Here is a 16,572-nt window from a genome sequence, read left to right as displayed (position 1 = left end):
TAATCTCGTCCCATTTGCCAGCACTTGGTCAATATCCCTCTAAACCCTTCCTATTCATATACTCATCCAGATGTCGAATAAATGTTGCAATTGTACCAGCCTTCACAACTCCCTCTGGCAGCTCATTCCATAAACACAACACCGTCGCATGAAAAAGTTGCCCCTTAGGTCCCTTTTATATCTTTTCCCTCACGCTAAATCTATACCCTCTAGTTCTAGACTCCCCCACTCCAGTGAAAATCCCTTGTCTATCTATCTGATCCATGCTCATGATTTTATAAACCTCTGAGATCACTCCTCAGCCTCTGACGCTCCAGGGAAAACAGCCCCAGCCTGTACAGCCTATCCCTATATCTCAAATTCTCCAACCCTAGCAACATCCTTATAAATCTTTTGTGAACCTTTCAAGTTACACAACATCTTTGTGATAGGTGGAGAACAGAATTGCGCACAATATTGCAAGAGTGGCCAAACCAATGTCCTGAACAGCCGCAACATGACCTCCCAACTCTCTTAGTCAATACTCTGACTAATCAACGAAATCATACCAAACACCTTCACTATCCTATCTACCTGCGCCTCTCCTTTCAAGGAGCTATGAACCTGCACAGCAAGGTCCCTTTGTTCAGCAACACTCCCCAGGACCTGACCATGATGTGTATCAGTCCTGCTAAGCTTTGCTTTTCCAAAATGCAGCACCTCGCACTTATCTGAATTGAACTCCATCTGCCACTCCTCAGCCCATTTGCCTATTTGATCAAAATCCCATTGAAATCTGAGGTAACCTTCTTCACTGTCCTCTACACCTCCAAGTTTGGTGCCATCTACAAACTTACTAACTATACCTCCCGTGTTCACATCTAATTCATTTATATAAATGATGAGAAGTGGTGGACCCAGCACGATCCTTGTGGCACTCCACTAGTCACAGGCCTCCAGTCTGAAAAATAATCATCCATCACCACCACCCTCTGTCTTCTGCCTTTGAGCCAGTTCTATATCCAAATAGCTACTTCCGTGAGATCTAACCTTGCTAACCAGTCTCCCATGGGGAACCTTGTCGAACACCTTACTGAAGTCCATATAGATCGCATCTACTACTCTTCTCTCATCAATCCTCTTTGTTACTTCTTAAAAACCAGATCGAGTATGTGACACATGATTTCCCATGCAGAAAGTTATGCTGACTATCCCTAATCAGTCTGTGCTTTTCCAAATACACGCAAATCCTGTCCCTCAGGGCTCCCTCCAACACCTAGTCTAGCACAGCATCTGTAGTTCCTGGGCTTGTCCAAACTGCCTTCGTTAAATAGTAGCGCCGTATTAACCAACCCGCAGTCTTCTGGCACCTCAGCTGTGACTATCAATAATACAAAAATCTCAGCAAGAGGCCCAGAAAGCACTTCCCTCGCTTCCCACAGAATTTTAGGGTACAACTGATCAAAGCCTGGGGATTGATCCACCTTTATGCGTTTCCAGACATCCCGTACTCTGTAGTATGGACATTTTTCAAGATGTCACCATTTATTTCCCCACATTCTACATCTCCCGTGTCCTTCTCCACAGTAAATACTGATGCAAAATATTGCATCTTGATAAAACAAACGAGGGCAGGACTTACACTAATTAAAAGTAAGGCTTTGAGTAGTGTTATGGAACAAAGAGACTGAGAGGTACAGGTCTTCTTAGTCTGTGTCACATGTAGACAGGGTGGTTAAGAAGGTGGTTAGCACACTTATCTTCATTGCTCAGACCTCTGAGTACCAGAGTTGGGAATTTAGGTTGAGGCTGTACAGGATGCTGGGGAGGCCTCTTCTAGAATACTGTGTCCAGTTCTGGTTGTGCTGTGATAGGAAGGATATTATTAAATTGGAGCGGATTTGGAAGAGACTAACTGGGATGTTGCCATGAATGGAGGGATTGTGTCACAAGGAGAAGCTGGATAGGCTGGGATGCTTTTTCACTACAACGTAGGAGGTTGAGGGATGACCTTAAAGGATTATAAAACCATGAAGCGTGTAGATAAGGGGGAGGGGGGGATTCAAGACCTGGGTGCATACAATTTGAAAATAGAGGAGAAAGGTTTAAAAAATAAATTGGGGATTTATTTTTACCTTTACATGTGTGAAGTGAACTCCCAGAAAAAGAGGCAGCTGTGAATACAATTACAATGTTTAAATGACATTTAGACAAGTCCATAAATAGGAAATATTTGGATGAATGTGGACCAAGCGGAGGCAGGTGCGATTAGATTAGTTGGGAATTATGGTCAACACGGACTGGTTTAACCACAGGGTCTGTCTCTGTTCTGTATCATTTTAGGACTCAAACTCTCGCTATCTCTGAATTCCTCCATGCTCACAACTCCCCAGATCACTGTCACCTCATCCAGACTAAACTCTTCCTTATCTCTAGAAATCCTCTCTCGCCTCAGAACCATCACTATCTCTGGTATCACAAGCATCTCTGTAACATCCTCCAATTGCCTCCCATCTCATCACCCACCCTCACGATCTCTAATCTTGACAACCCCCACAAATCTGTCCTTCTCCACAGTAAACACTGATGCCACACGTTTAGTATCCCCCCCAACAACCCCATCTCCTGTGTCTTCACACAAAGGCTGCCTTGCTGATCTTTGAGGTGGCCTATTCTCTCTCTAGTGACCCATTTGCTCTTAATGTATTTGTAAAAACCCTTTCCCTATTCGCCAAAGCGGTCTCCTGTCCCCTTTTTGCCTTACTGATTTAACTCTTAAGTATACTCCTCTTGCCTTTATACTCGAAGGATGTTTGTGATTTTTGGATTGGAATAAATGCAAAATATTACATCTTGGTAAAACAAACGAAGGCTGGACTTAGACTGATTAAAAGTTGGGCCTCGGATAGTGATATGGAACAAAGAGACCGAGGGGTTCAGATCTTTGAACTATGTGTCACATGCAGACAGGGTGGTTCAGAAGGGGTTTAGCACATTTGCCTTCATTGCTCAGATCTTTGAATATAGGCGTTGGGACATTATGTTGAGGTTGTACAGGATGTTGGGGAGGCCTCTTCTGGAATACTGTGCCCAGTTCTGCTTGTGCTGTTATAGGAAGGATATTATTAAATCGGAGCAGGTTCAGAAGAGATTTACCAGGATGGTGATGGGAACGGAGGGATTGAATTATAAGCAGAGTCTGGATAGGTTGGGTCCTTTTTCACTGGAGCACAGGAGGGTGAGGGGTGAACTTATTAGAGGTTTATAAAATCCTGAAGAATTTTGGTAATGTGAACAGCAGGTGCCCTTTCCAGGAGGGGGCGCGATTCAAGATTGGGGACATCCTTTTCTCAAATTAAAAAGTAAGGCTTTAAAAAGAAGTTCCGATGTTATTTTTTGTTTTTGCACAAGAGTGGTTCACATGTGGAATAAACTTGCAGAGGACGTGGTAGATGTGAATGCAATTACAATTTCAGGGTGGCACAGTGGCTCAACGGTTAGCACTGCGACCTCTCAACACCAGGGACACAGGCTCAATTCCTGTATTGGGTGACTGTCCATGTGGAGTTTGCATATTCTTCCCCATGACAGCGTGGGCTCCTCCACGAACTCCCATATCCTCCCACAATCCACAGATGTACAGGGTAGGTGACCTGACTGTGCTCAATTGCCCATAGTGTTCAGGAATGATTGGGTTGAGTGAATTAGTCGGGGTAAATGTAGAGCAAAAGGGTAGGGGAATGGGATTCTAATAGGAAAACAACATTTGGACCCGTATATCAACAGGGAATGCTAGGATGGACTTGGACCAAGTGGAGGCAGGTGCGATTAGTTCAGTTCGAATTTATGGTCGACACGGACTGGTTGGACCACATGTTCTGTGTCGATGCTGTGTAACTTTATGACTCGTTACCTCTGTAAATTCCTCTATGTTTGGAACTCTCCCTATCAGTGCCATCTCATCCAGCCTTACAAATATTCCTCATCTCTATAATTCCACTCCAGCCTCAAAATTCAAAAACCTCTATCACAAATATCTCTATCTCTGTAACATCCTCCATCCTCACAATCCTTTCCAACTTGCATCTCCTCCAGCTTCATTATCCTCCCCATGTCTAATCCCCTCCAGACTCTCAAAGCTCTGCTATATGTGCCTTTCTTTATTTCCAGCTTTCAGGATGCCCAATGTTTATTTCTCACTTGATGATTGCCCTTTACAATTCCTGCGCTGAGCTTCTGAATTTCCTCTTAAATCTCTGCGTCTCACTTTCCTCCCAAGAAAATCGACCAATCATGTGTCATCTATTCTAGTATCACCGTTTCTGACCTGATGTCCAATGGAGCCTGTCATATTCCTATAATAAACATCTCAGCGGTCTACAGAACAGAAAAACGCTCTGGTGGTCCATCGAATCTGAGAGAAAGAAAACTACGACTGAAAACTACCACCATACTATTATCCTCCTCTATTTTCCAGTACATGTGGAAAAGTGTCATCTATCATGGCATAGCAAGTGCACACTAAATACATCTCAAATGATTTCGGGATTTGTGTCTCCCACCCTCACAGACAGTGAGGTTTAGTGCAAGTGTTGCTCGATGATGACATCACCCACAGGAACACAGAGCAGCTGGGTCTGTGCAAACCAGAGTTTGCCCACACATTGGGAAGGATGGCAGGGTCCCTGAGAGGGGGCACAGGAGAGTTACCAGGATGGTTCAAGGAATGGGGGATTTTAGTTGCAGGGACATGGGTGTTGTTAATACATATCAAGAATATCCATCTACAATAGATGGACTCTTGTTCTCAACCTCTCCCCTTGCCTGGGCTGTGGTAACCTTCAGGTTAAACCACCACCAGACATCTCTCCCTAATGAGAGAGCAGCCCTATGGTCTGGTAGGACAATGCTGACTTTACCTTTTACACAGTGATGCCACTGTGCATCGGAGGTGGAGAGAGGGAATGCTGAAGGTGGTGGATGGGACACCACTCAGGCACAGTGCTTTGTCCTGGAGGATGTTCGCTTTCTTTAATACTGTTGAGGGCTGCACTGATGAAGGCAAGTGGAGAATGTTCCAACACGATCCTGATGTGTACCTTATAGAGAGCAAACAGACACTGGGGAATCAGGGGTTTGGGGAAACTGAGGTGTTCTCATTGTAGCAAAGGAAATTGAGGGGAGCTGAGAGACAAGTGCTTACAAAACATATACAACAGGATGTTAAACCTTGCACTCATCAACTCATCATAAAAGGATTACTGGACACATATTGAAGATTTTGGGGAGATCTATTGAGGGACGGTTTGATTCAAAGGAGAATTTTTATGCAGAAAATGGAATTGAGCTGGAACAAAATACTCACACACAGTGCAAATATCCAGGTCCTGAGGTCCTGATGAATGGAGTAATTCAATCAGAGTTTGGCATTACAGTTACTGAGATTGCCATCTGAATATCCACCTGTAGTATCCTGTAATACAAATTTATAAAATCTGTCACTGTCAGTTCAGGTTAGAAACTCACACCATCCCCTCCTCCTGGTCCAGGATGACTGTACATATTACCCCTTGTGGAGGTCAGTAGTCAGTTCAGGGGGAAATCTGTGTGGGTTTCTATGATTTTCCAACTTGGGACTTCATGTGACTGAACAGGGCAGATCTTTGACACATGGGACAGAATGTTCCAAGAGTCAGTGAGATTTGGAGAGCAGGATTTCCTTCCTTTTCTTTCCTTCCGTTCTGCCGCTGTGCCTCATCAATAAGACATGGGGGGGGGGGGGGGGTGTGAAAGGCTCATGCAGCTCGATGGGCAAGTTGTCTCCATTCTGACCAAAGGGCAGCAAGATCCTCCCAGTCATTCCAAAGAGTCTCTCTGAAAAGACAGCAACTCAGCATGCTTCCCACTGCCTGGTGCTCCCTGGAAAGATTTAGAAGAATGAGGGGGGAGTCTCCTAGAAAATGTAGAACAGTAAAATTCCAAAAGGATTATAAACAGTTTACAGAGATGGATTCGGAGAAGTGGACAAGTTGGTAAATGGAGCATAACTTGGGATAATGTGAAGTTGTTCATTTTGGAGGAGGTAATAAAAGAACAGAGGACTATTTAAATGGTGGAAACTGTAGAAAGCTGCAACACAAAAGGGACCCAGGGGGTAACTGTGCAGGAAACACAGAAAGCTAGCACACAGTTACAACAGGTCATCAGGAAGGGGAATGGAATATTATTCCTGATTTCAGGGGATTTGCAGTATAAGAGTTTGGAGTATATACCTGAGAGCCACTTTATATATGCGAGTGAGACCACATATGGAGTAATGAGAGAAATTTTGGTCCCTTTATTTAAGGAAATACATCACTTCATCGGAAGCATTCAGAGAAGATTTACTGGGATGATCCCTGGTTTGCAGGGACTATCTTTTAAGAAAAGGCTGAAGAAGTTGGGACTGGACTCATTGGATTTGGGGGAGAATGAGAGGGGACCTTATTGAAACATAGGCTTATTAAGGGGTATGTCAGGGTAAATACTGAGAGGATGTGTCCCATCATGAGGGAACCTAGAACCAGATTCTGGGTCAGTTGCAGAATCAAGGGTTCTGTTTTAGATTTGTCAACTTTAATGCAACACAGACATGGGTAAGGGGTTTCAGTAGCAATGGAGCTGGGGTGAGGTGGAGAAAAGCAACATTTTAGAGATTGGAGTTCCAGGTGTTTGCAATTGTGTAGATGTCTGATCAGAAGGTTACCTTGGGGTCAGAACATGAGAGCAATATTGTTAAGTTCTGCCTCAGGCATTTCCCAGTAAGAGGGAGGGGCTGAGCAGTAAGGGAAAGTAATTTGTAATAGCAACTGAAGGCAATGGGTTTAACCATTGCAGTGTTTCAGTGGAGGAAATTGCAGCCAATCGAGTGGTTAGCAGTTTGATGAATGAGTAACAGTGGAGCAATGGAGAGGGATGATAGGGAGAGAGAGCTGGGCATCGTCAGTGTACATGGGAAACCAATACGATGTCACCTCCTGGCAGTGTGTAGGTGAGATACAGGAGGGAACAAAGATAGATCCTGGATGGACACCACATATGAGGAATTCAGAAAGGAAAGGGAGAGTGGAGATGGAGCAGGATTTTCCAACAACCGTGAGGCCAAGTATTAGTTCTTAGCAGAATTGGAGAGAAGGACATAACCAGAAAAGACAGACAGGACAACGAACAATATTTGTGAATTGGGGAGGGGGAGTGATGAGGAGGGGCCCGACTCCAAAACTGCTATTTCTACATCAGTGACATCACCCAACTCCACCCTAGTCTCAGCTCATTTACTGAAATACTCGTCCATCCTTGTGTTATCTCCAGACTACGTTATCCAAACACAGTCCTGGCCAGCCTCCCACATTCAACTTACATATAATCTCAAGAGTATCTAAAACCCTACTGCCCAAGTGCTCACTTGTACCAAAACTTGTTGATTCATCAAAAGGCTCCTTCCAAGCAACAATTTAAAATTCTCACCCTTGATGTAATTCCTGGCTGTGAACATCCCTGTCTCCCTGAACCACACAACCTGAGAGACCTCGACAACTCATTTTCTTTCAGACTCCCAAAGATGCATTTATGTATTGCTTCACCAGTCTGGCTGTTTCGACACGGTCAAGGGAACAAAGTCTGGAATTCGCACCCTGACCCTCTCAGACTTGCTTTCCTCCTTTAATGTATTCCTGAAAACCTGCTTATTTGGCAATACTTTTGATCACCTGACCTAATATCCCCATCTGTGGCCTTATGTCAGAAATTCTCAATTTCTGTGAAATTATAAAAATGATAAAAATACAAACCGTTGTTGATTTGCACACACATTGTCAACTCTTCACTGTCACTGAGTGAATAATCTGTAACATCTCTTACCCAAGTCACCACACCAACTGCAGCTGTACAAGGAAGTCAAACATCACCCTCCCCACAGGCAATGGGGCTTTGGCATTAATCACTGGTGTCTGTGGAGAGAGAAACACATAGTTGATATTTCAGGGAGTGCTAAATGCATTACAGGAAGTGAGAATGTTGCAGAATTTGATGGTCAGAAATGGAAGGAAAATGCACTCTTTTGTTGAAAAAAAGATTTATTCACTGGCAAAGATACTGTGGAAAATTTAGTCCGTTGAGAGAGCAGCACATTGTCAGGGGTTGGGCAGCAGAGGAAAATTAACTTACAAAAGGTCTGTGAAAGTAACAGTAAAACACTAAACAAGCCAAACAGCCTGTGCCCAAAGACTTTAACTCCCCTTCCCGCTCCACCAAAGATATGCAGGTCCTGGGCCACCTCCACCGCCAAATCCCAGGCATCTGATGGCTGGACGAAGAACGCCTCATCATCTGTGTTCAGATCCTCCAACCACATGGGATCAATGTGGATTTCACTACTTTCCTCATTTCCACTCCCCCCACCTTATCCCAGATCCAGCCTTCCAACTCGGCACTGCCCTTTTGACCTGTCCTACGTTTCCATCTTCCTTCCCACCAATCAGCTGCTGCCTGACCTGCTGTGCTTTTCTAGCATCACACTCTTTGACATTGAAAACATCCTGACTCTGACACTGTGTAAATCCTGCCCTATCACTCCCTGCCAAGGAAGGCTGTGCATGCGTCCCCCTACAGCTTGCCCCTCTCAAAGTTGGCAGCCACACACATGTCCCGTGGATCACTGCCCCCAATAAAGATGGCGGCGATCACTCACACCTTTCACCATTTGAAGCATTTTCCCGTTTGCCACAAACACAGGCCTGGGATTTTCAAATTTGTGTTTTCCGATGTGCACTAAGTTCTGTAAAACATCTCAGCCCGTTCCATTAAAATTTCCTTCTCTTCCTGATCAATATGTCTTTCCTTAACCATGCCCTGCACCTTCACACATTTCCAATGCCTTGATCACAACATCACAGTGCTGCCAGTGAAGCTTATCACGTGGTATCACTTTATTCCTGATGAAGGGCTTTTGCCCGAAACGTCGATTTTGCTGCTCCTTGGATGCTGCCTGAACTGCTGTGCTCTTCCAGCACCACTAATCGAGAGGCTTATCACGTGGTTGAGTGTAGCCACGCCCCTCATTCACTCAGACCAACCGGCACTACCTTGTCTTTCAGCCCCGTCCCCATCCTTTTATTGGTCCTGCACTGAGATCAATCACCAGAGGCCCTTTGTGGGCTGGAGCATGCTCAGTGCTTCCTGCTTTTGCTGCTGTTTATCAGGTATAAGAGAGAGAGTGTTCATTCCTGTTTCTCCTAATGTCAGACATTAACAACAACGACCTGCATTGTATGGAGCCTTTCACACTGACAAATCTCCTAAAGTGCTTCACGAATGCTGGAAATGTTGATTAAAGAGAACAACTTTAAGATACATCTTTGAGGAGTATAGAGGGGGTTGGGAAGGATATTTAAGAGATTTTTAGATCAGACAAACCGTCTAAAGAGCAACCCACCCAGACCAATTCCCCTACATCTAACACGACGGGCAATTTAGCATGGCCAATTCACCTAACCTGTACATTTTTGGACTGTGGGAGGAAACCGGAGCACCCGGAGGAAACCCACGCAGACACTGGGAGAATGTGCAAACTCGACACAGACAGTTGCCTGAGGTGGGAATAGAACCCGGGTATCTGGCGCTGTGAGGCAGCAGTGCTAACCACAATGCCACCGTGCCGCCCATCTGCAACTCTGTCCTCTGCAGCTCCAATCATGGAGTGATGTCTGTGGAGAACAGCTTACGACGGAGACAGTTAGTGGCTAACCGTAGTTTAGCAACCCCATGTCCTAGCCCCCCTACCCCACACACCAGTCCTTGTTCTCACAGCCTGTCATTACACACTACCTATGGTTAGCCACTAACAGTTTCCACTAACAGCTAGTAGCCCTCCCCCAGCTAGATCGTTATCCACTCCTTTATCCAACCCTTCTTCTCGCTCTATTCCCACCTATCCTTTAATCCTTACATCCTCCCCTAAACCCTTCCCTCTGCATATAAACCAACATTGTTTTCTCTCAGTATCAGTTCTGAGGAAGGGACACCGGATCTGAAATGTTAACTCTGATTTCTCATCACAGATACTGCCAGACCTGCTGAGCTTTTCCAGAACCTCCTGGTTGTTTTTTCTGATTTACATCTTCCACAGTTTTTTGGTTCTAATTTACCGGGAGTTTGTAATTCAGGTCCCACAGCCTCTGTCCCAGTCTCTGCTGTCTCTCCCAACCCCACCCAGTGACACGGCACCTGCACAGCTCATGGACCTGTGTCATCTTGCTGGCCACACCCCTCATTCACTCCCATTGGCTGCAGGACCACACAGACTCTCCTCCCATTGGTCTGGAGCTGCCGTCAATCAGCCAGGCCCCATTGTGATGAGAGTGGAGGGCTAATCCCTCTCTCTGCCCTGGGATGAGCTTCATCATTCACAGTGAATGGGGCAGTACCACAGAGCACAGGGCCTGGGAGCTATTCAGCCCATTGGGGCTGTACTCTCTCCCTCTGGAGATGCTGCAAATCTGTCCCAAATCCCCTCCTATTTGCCCACAGCCCCCCAAATCTTTCCTTAAAAATTAAAATTCCAAGTCTCTTTCAGAATACCTGCTGAATCTGCGTCATTCAGACTGTTCCAGATGCTCAGAACTTACTGAGTACAATAATGTTCACATTTTCACTTTGTATTATTTGCCAATTACTTGAAAGTAGTTACTAAAAGTTATGACAGTGTTAACAATTCCTCTCTCTCCTCAAATTCAAGACCTTGGAACCAAATCTGCACCAGGTCAAAATCACTGCTTCACCTTCTCAGCTCCAAGGACAATTATCTGTGCTTCAGCTTGCTCTCCACAAAAGAGGAATGCATCTTAGTTTATTAACGTCATAGACATATACAGCACAGAAACAGAACTTCGGTCCAATTCATCCATGCCAACTAGGAATCCTAAACTACTGGAGTCCCATTTGCCAGCTATTGGCCTGTATCCATCAAAACCCTTCCTGTTCACGTACCCAATCGGATGCCTTTTAAATGTTGTGCTTTTATCAGCCTCCACTACTTCATCTGGCAGCTCATTCCATACACACACCACACTCAGCTTGAAAACGTTGCCCTTAGATTCCTTTTAATCGTTGCCCTCTCAACCATGTGCTCCAGTTTTGGACCCATCTAACCTCAGGAAAAAGAACCCCGTCTGCTCACCTTATCCATGCCCCTCGTGATTTTATAAATCTCCATGAAGTCACCTCTCAGTCTTGGACTCTCCAGGGAAATTAACCCCAACCTATTCAGCCTCTCCCTGTAGCCCAAATCCTCCAAACCTGGCAACGTTTTTGTAAATCTTGTCCGAACCTTTTCACGTTTCACAACATCCTTCCCAGAACAGGGAAAATCAAACTGAAAACAGAATTCGAGAAGTGGCTTAATCAATGTATTTTAAATGTTGTAATTGTACTCTCCTTCACCCCTTCCCTTGGCAGCTCACTCCAAACATGCACTGCCCTCAAACTGTCCAACTCTGGCAAAGTCCTTGCAAACATTTTCTGAAATGTTTCAAGTTTCACAACATCATTCCTGGAACAGGGAGATTGGAACTGAAAACAGAATTCCAGAAGAGCCTTAATCAATGTCCTGTACAGCAACAACATGACGGAGAGCATAACAAACGCTGCATTCACTCCCTTACCTACCTGTGACTCTACTTTCAAGGAACTATGAACCTGCACTCCAAGGTCTCTTTGTTCAGCAACACTTCCCAGGACCTTACCAGTAAGTGTATAAGTCCTGCCCTGATTTGTCTTTCCAAAATCCAACAGCTAACATTTATCTCAATTGAACTCTATCTGCCATTCCTTGCTCCACTGGCCCATCTGATCAAGATCCTGTTGTATTCTGAAATAACCTTCTTCGCTGTCCACTCCACCTCCAATTTTGGTGTCTTGTGTAAAGCTACTAACCATATCTCACATATTCACATCCAAGTCATTTATATAAGGACCCAATAATTGATCCTTGTAGCACACTGCTGCTCACAGTCCTCCAGTCCACAAAGCAAATCTCCATCATCACCCTCTGTCTCCTACCATCAAGCCAGTTTCGTACCCAAATGGCTTGTTCCCCTTCATTCCATGTTATGTAACCCTGCTAACCAGTCTGCTTTGTGGAATCTTGTCGAATGTCCATATAAACAACGTTCACAGCCTGGTTTAATCAATTTTCTTTGTCACTTCAAAACATTCAGTCAAGTTAGTGAGACACTATTGTGCACGTACAAAGCCACATTGAGAACAGTCAATAATTATTCCTTACTTTTCCAAATAGATGGATATCCTGTCCCTCAGAATCCTTTCCAACAACTTGCCTGCCACTGACTTCAGGCTCACTATTTTCTTGTTCCATGGCCTCTCCTTACCACCTTTTTAAAATAATGGCACCTCATCTGTCGCTATCAATGATACAAATACCTCAGGAGAGGCCCAACAATCACTTCCCTAGATTTCCAGAAAGTTCCGGGATACATCTGATCAGGTCCCAGGGCTTTATTCAACTTGATGCAATTCAAGACATCCAGTAACACCTCCACTGTAACATGGATACTTTTCAAGTTCTCTCTGTTTATTTCTCCAAACTCTCGAGCTTCCATATCTTTCTCCAGTAAAAATGAAGTGAAATATTTCCATATCTTTCCCACCCCTGGTGGTTCCATAGACAGCCTCGTTAATCTTTAAGGGGTCCTATTCTCTGGTCCAGTTAATCTTTTGTCTGTGATATATTTGTTTGATCTCTTTGGATTCTACTTAAACCATTTCCTGAAGCTATTTCATGTCAAACAGCATCAGCAGCAAGCAACAGAGCTAAACGATCCCACAACCAATAGATCAGATCGGAGCTCTGCAGTTCTGCCACACCCAGTTGTGAACGGTGATGGACAATTAAATAACTCACTGGAGGAAACATCACAGATATCCCCACCCTTACCGGTGAAGGGGTCTCACACGCCCACGCACCAGATAAGATGACAGCATTTGCAGCAATCTTCAGCCAGAAGTGCAAAGTGGGATGATCCATCTCAGCCTTCTCCAGTGATTTCCAACATCACAGATGTGAGTTTTAAGCCAGTTTGATTCAGTGTGAATAACATCAAGAAATGGTTAAGTAGTGCAAAGGCTACGGGCCCTCCCAATATTCTGGCAATAATACTGATGGTTTGAGCTCCAGAACTTGCCACCCACCAAGCTAAGGACCGCTCCAGCCCTGGCATCTAGCGACAATGTGGAACCTTGCCCAGGGATGTTCAGCACAAAAACACAGGGCAATGCAACCCAAGCAATTTCCATCTATCAGTCCACACTCGATCAGCAGTAAAGTGATGGAAGATGTCATCAACAGGGCTATCAAGCAGCATCTGCACAGCAATAGCCAGCTGAGTGACACTCATTTTAGGCTCCACCAGGGTCACTCAGCTCCCGATTGTGTTACGGCCCTGATTCACAACCTGACAACCAGCTGAATCCCAGAGGTGAGGTGAGGGTGACAGCCCAGTCCCACTCCAAGATCACTATTTCTAGCTGATTCTACCCTTGTCTCAGCTCATATACTGTCATCCACCTTGTGTTATCTCCAGACGTCAGTATCCAAACACACTCCTGGCCAGCTTCCCACATTCAATCTCCCTGTAATCTTAAGAAAAACTAAATCTCTGCTGCCCAAGTACTCCCTCGTACCAAAACTTGTTGATCCATCACAAGGCTCCTATTCATAATCAACAACATAGAGCCACAGAGATGTACAGAATGGAATCAGACCCTTCAATCCAACCCGTCCATGCCAACCAGATATTCCAACCCAATTCCGTCCCACCTGCCAGCATCCGGCCCACATCCCTCAATTTAAAATTCTGACCCTTGATTTAATTCCTGATTGTGATCATCCCTAGCTTGCCGCATCAGACCTCCGTGAAGACCTCGACAACCCATTCTGTTCGAGACTCCCAATGATCTATTAATTCATTACTTCACCTGTGTGGCTGCTTTTACAGTTGCCAAAGCATCATTTTCTGAAATTCGCAGCCAAAACCTCACAGGTCTGCTTTCCTCCTTTAAGACATTCCTCAAAGCCTGCTTATTTGGCAATGCTTTTGGTCACCTGACCTAATACCATCAGTCTCTGACCTTATGTCTAAAGTTCCCAATAATATTTTTGTGAAATTATAAGCATGATGATAAAACTACAAACTGTTCTTGATTTGGACATTACCTTCAAATCATCACTGTTGCTGTAATGAATACTCTGTAATATCTCTTACCTAACCACATTGTGGGAGTACCTTCACCACACAAACTGCAGCTGTACAAGAAAGTCAAACATCACCCTCTCCACAAGCAACAGGGCTTTGGCATTAATCACTGGTATCTGTGGAAGGAGAAACACAGTTGATGTTTCAGGGAGTGCAAAATGGATTACAGGGAATGAAAATGGTGCAGAATTTGATAGTCCGAAATGGAAGGAAAATACACTTGCTTATTGGAAAAAAGAATTCTTGAGTGTCAAAGATTTTCCAGAAAGAAAATTAATAAGCAGCACATGGTCAGGGGCTGGGTGGCAGAGAAAAATTAACTTACAAAAATGTCTGTAAAAGTAATCGTAAAATACGAAACAGACCAAAAATACACCCATAGTTCGATACTGAGCAAGCTAGATATTGACAAAGTGCTCATAAGGGAGCCCAGAGATGAAGTAGAGCTGTAGAAGCTGTTATGATCCCACAGTCATAGAGACGTATTGCACCGACACAGACCCTTCGGTTTAACTCATCCATGCCAACCCGGTATCCGAACCTAGTCTATTCCCATTTGCCAGCACTTGGCCCATATCCCTGTAAACGCTTCCTAATCATATCATGTGTCTATTTAGATGCCTTCAACAAGTTTTAATTGTACTAGCCTCCACCACTTCCTCTGGCAGCTCATTCCACCCACTGCATGAAAGAGTTGTTCTTTAGCCCCCTTTGAATTTTTGCCCCGTTAACCCTAAAGCAATGTCCTCTACTTTTGGACACCACTACTCCAGGGAAAACACCTTGTTCATTTACCCTGTTCATGCTCCTCATGATTGTATAAATCTCCATAACATCACCGCTCAGCCTATGGCACTCCAGGGAAAACAGCCCCAGCCTTTTATGCCTCATCCTGTAGCTCAAATCCTCCAACCCTAACAACATCCTTGTAAGTCTTTTTTGAAACCTTTCAAGTTTCACAGCACCCTTCTGATAGGAGGCAGGCCAGAATTGCACACAATATTCCAAAAGTGGCCTAATGAATGTCCTGTACAGCAACATGACCTCCCACATCCTATATTCAATGCTCTAGCCAATAAAGGAAAATACACTGAACACCTTCTTCATCATCCTATCTACCTGCAACTTGACTTGGAAGTACTGTGAACCTGCAGTCCAAGGTCTCTTTGTTCTGCAAACGTCTCCAGGGCCTTTCCATTCAGTGCATAAGTCCTGGGCTGAAAAACGTATTGCTGGAAAAGCACAGCAGGTCAGGTAGCATCCAAAGATCGGGATAATCGACATTTCGGGCATGAGCCCTTCTTCAGGAATCCTGAAGAAGGGCTCATGCCCGCAATGTCGATTCTCCTGATCTTTAGATGCTGCTTGACCTGCTGTGATTTTCCAGCAACACATTTTTGAGCTCTGATCTCCAGCATCTGCAGTCTTCACTTTCCCCTAGAGTATAAGTCCTGCCTTGACTTGCTTTTCCAAAATGCAGCATCTCACATTTATCTAAATTAATCCGTATCTGATCAATATTTCACTGTAACCTGAGGTAACCTTCTTCCCTATGCACAATACCTCCAATTTTGATTGACCTGCAAACTCAGTTACGATAGCAAGTCCTTTAAATGAATGACGAAACAAATCCAGAAATAAACATTCATTACTCTGAGTTTGAATGTACTCTGTGTAAATCCTGCCCAATGACTCTGTACCAGAGAAAGGCTGCACATGCGCCTGGCTGCACCTTGCCCCCTACAAAGATGGCGGCTGCGCACGTGTCCAGTGAATCGTTGCCCCGAATAAAGATGGCGGTGCTCACTCAGGCCTGCAGCCGCGCTGAGGCAATTTCCCTTTTACTACAAACACGGGACTGGGAAGTTCAAATTTGTGTTTTCCGACGTGCACAACATGCTTGTAAAACCTCTCCCCTCATAGCAATACAGTTTTTCTCCCGTTTCCCTCTGTTTATTTGTTTCTTTCCTTACCGTATCCTTTCGCTCCATAACTTCCGGAAAACTCATTACAGCGACTCTCCGCTGCGCGCGAGGGTAACCACGTGGTTTAGTCTAGTTCTGCCCCTAGTTCACTTTGATTGGTTGGAGGACCAACCTCCCCTGGTCCTCCAGTTCCGCCCACCGTCCTTTCATTGGTCCGGTGCTGACATCAATCACCCCTGGTCCCTTTGTTGGCTCGAGCATGCACTGTGCGTCCTGCTTTCGCTGATATGTTGGGTCATGTGATGGGAGAGTTCACTGAGGGGAAGGATCCCTTTGTGTGAGCACTGCAGTAGATTTCC

General features: G+C 44.8%; 1 long non-coding RNA gene across 4 annotated transcripts in view; it reads right to left on the bottom strand.

Moving 5' to 3' along the window:
* LOC140483983 (uncharacterized) overlaps window positions 1–16,316 on the bottom strand; it is a 32,114-nt gene extending 15,798 nt beyond the window's left edge. The window contains exons 1-5 of one of the 4 annotated variants that reach the window (XR_011962142.1): window positions 16,262–16,316; window positions 14,298–14,404; window positions 7,879–7,967; window positions 5,345–5,452; window positions 4,899–5,078 (exon numbers count right to left, since the gene is read on the bottom strand). This is a non-coding gene — a long non-coding RNA (uncharacterized lncRNA). The remainder of the gene's footprint in view (window positions 1–4,898; window positions 5,079–5,344; window positions 5,453–7,878; window positions 7,968–14,297; window positions 14,405–16,261) is intronic. The other 3 variants (XR_011962141.1, XR_011962143.1, XR_011962140.1) reach the window with 3 other exon arrangements.
* Window positions 16,317–16,572: the final 256 nt, after the last annotated feature.

This window comes from Chiloscyllium punctatum, chromosome 12, assembly GCF_047496795.1.
Source record: "Chiloscyllium punctatum isolate Juve2018m chromosome 12, sChiPun1.3, whole genome shotgun sequence".
NCBI lineage: Eukaryota > Metazoa > Chordata > Chondrichthyes > Orectolobiformes > Hemiscylliidae > Chiloscyllium > Chiloscyllium punctatum.
This window is presented reverse-complemented; position numbering and strand designations above follow the sequence as displayed.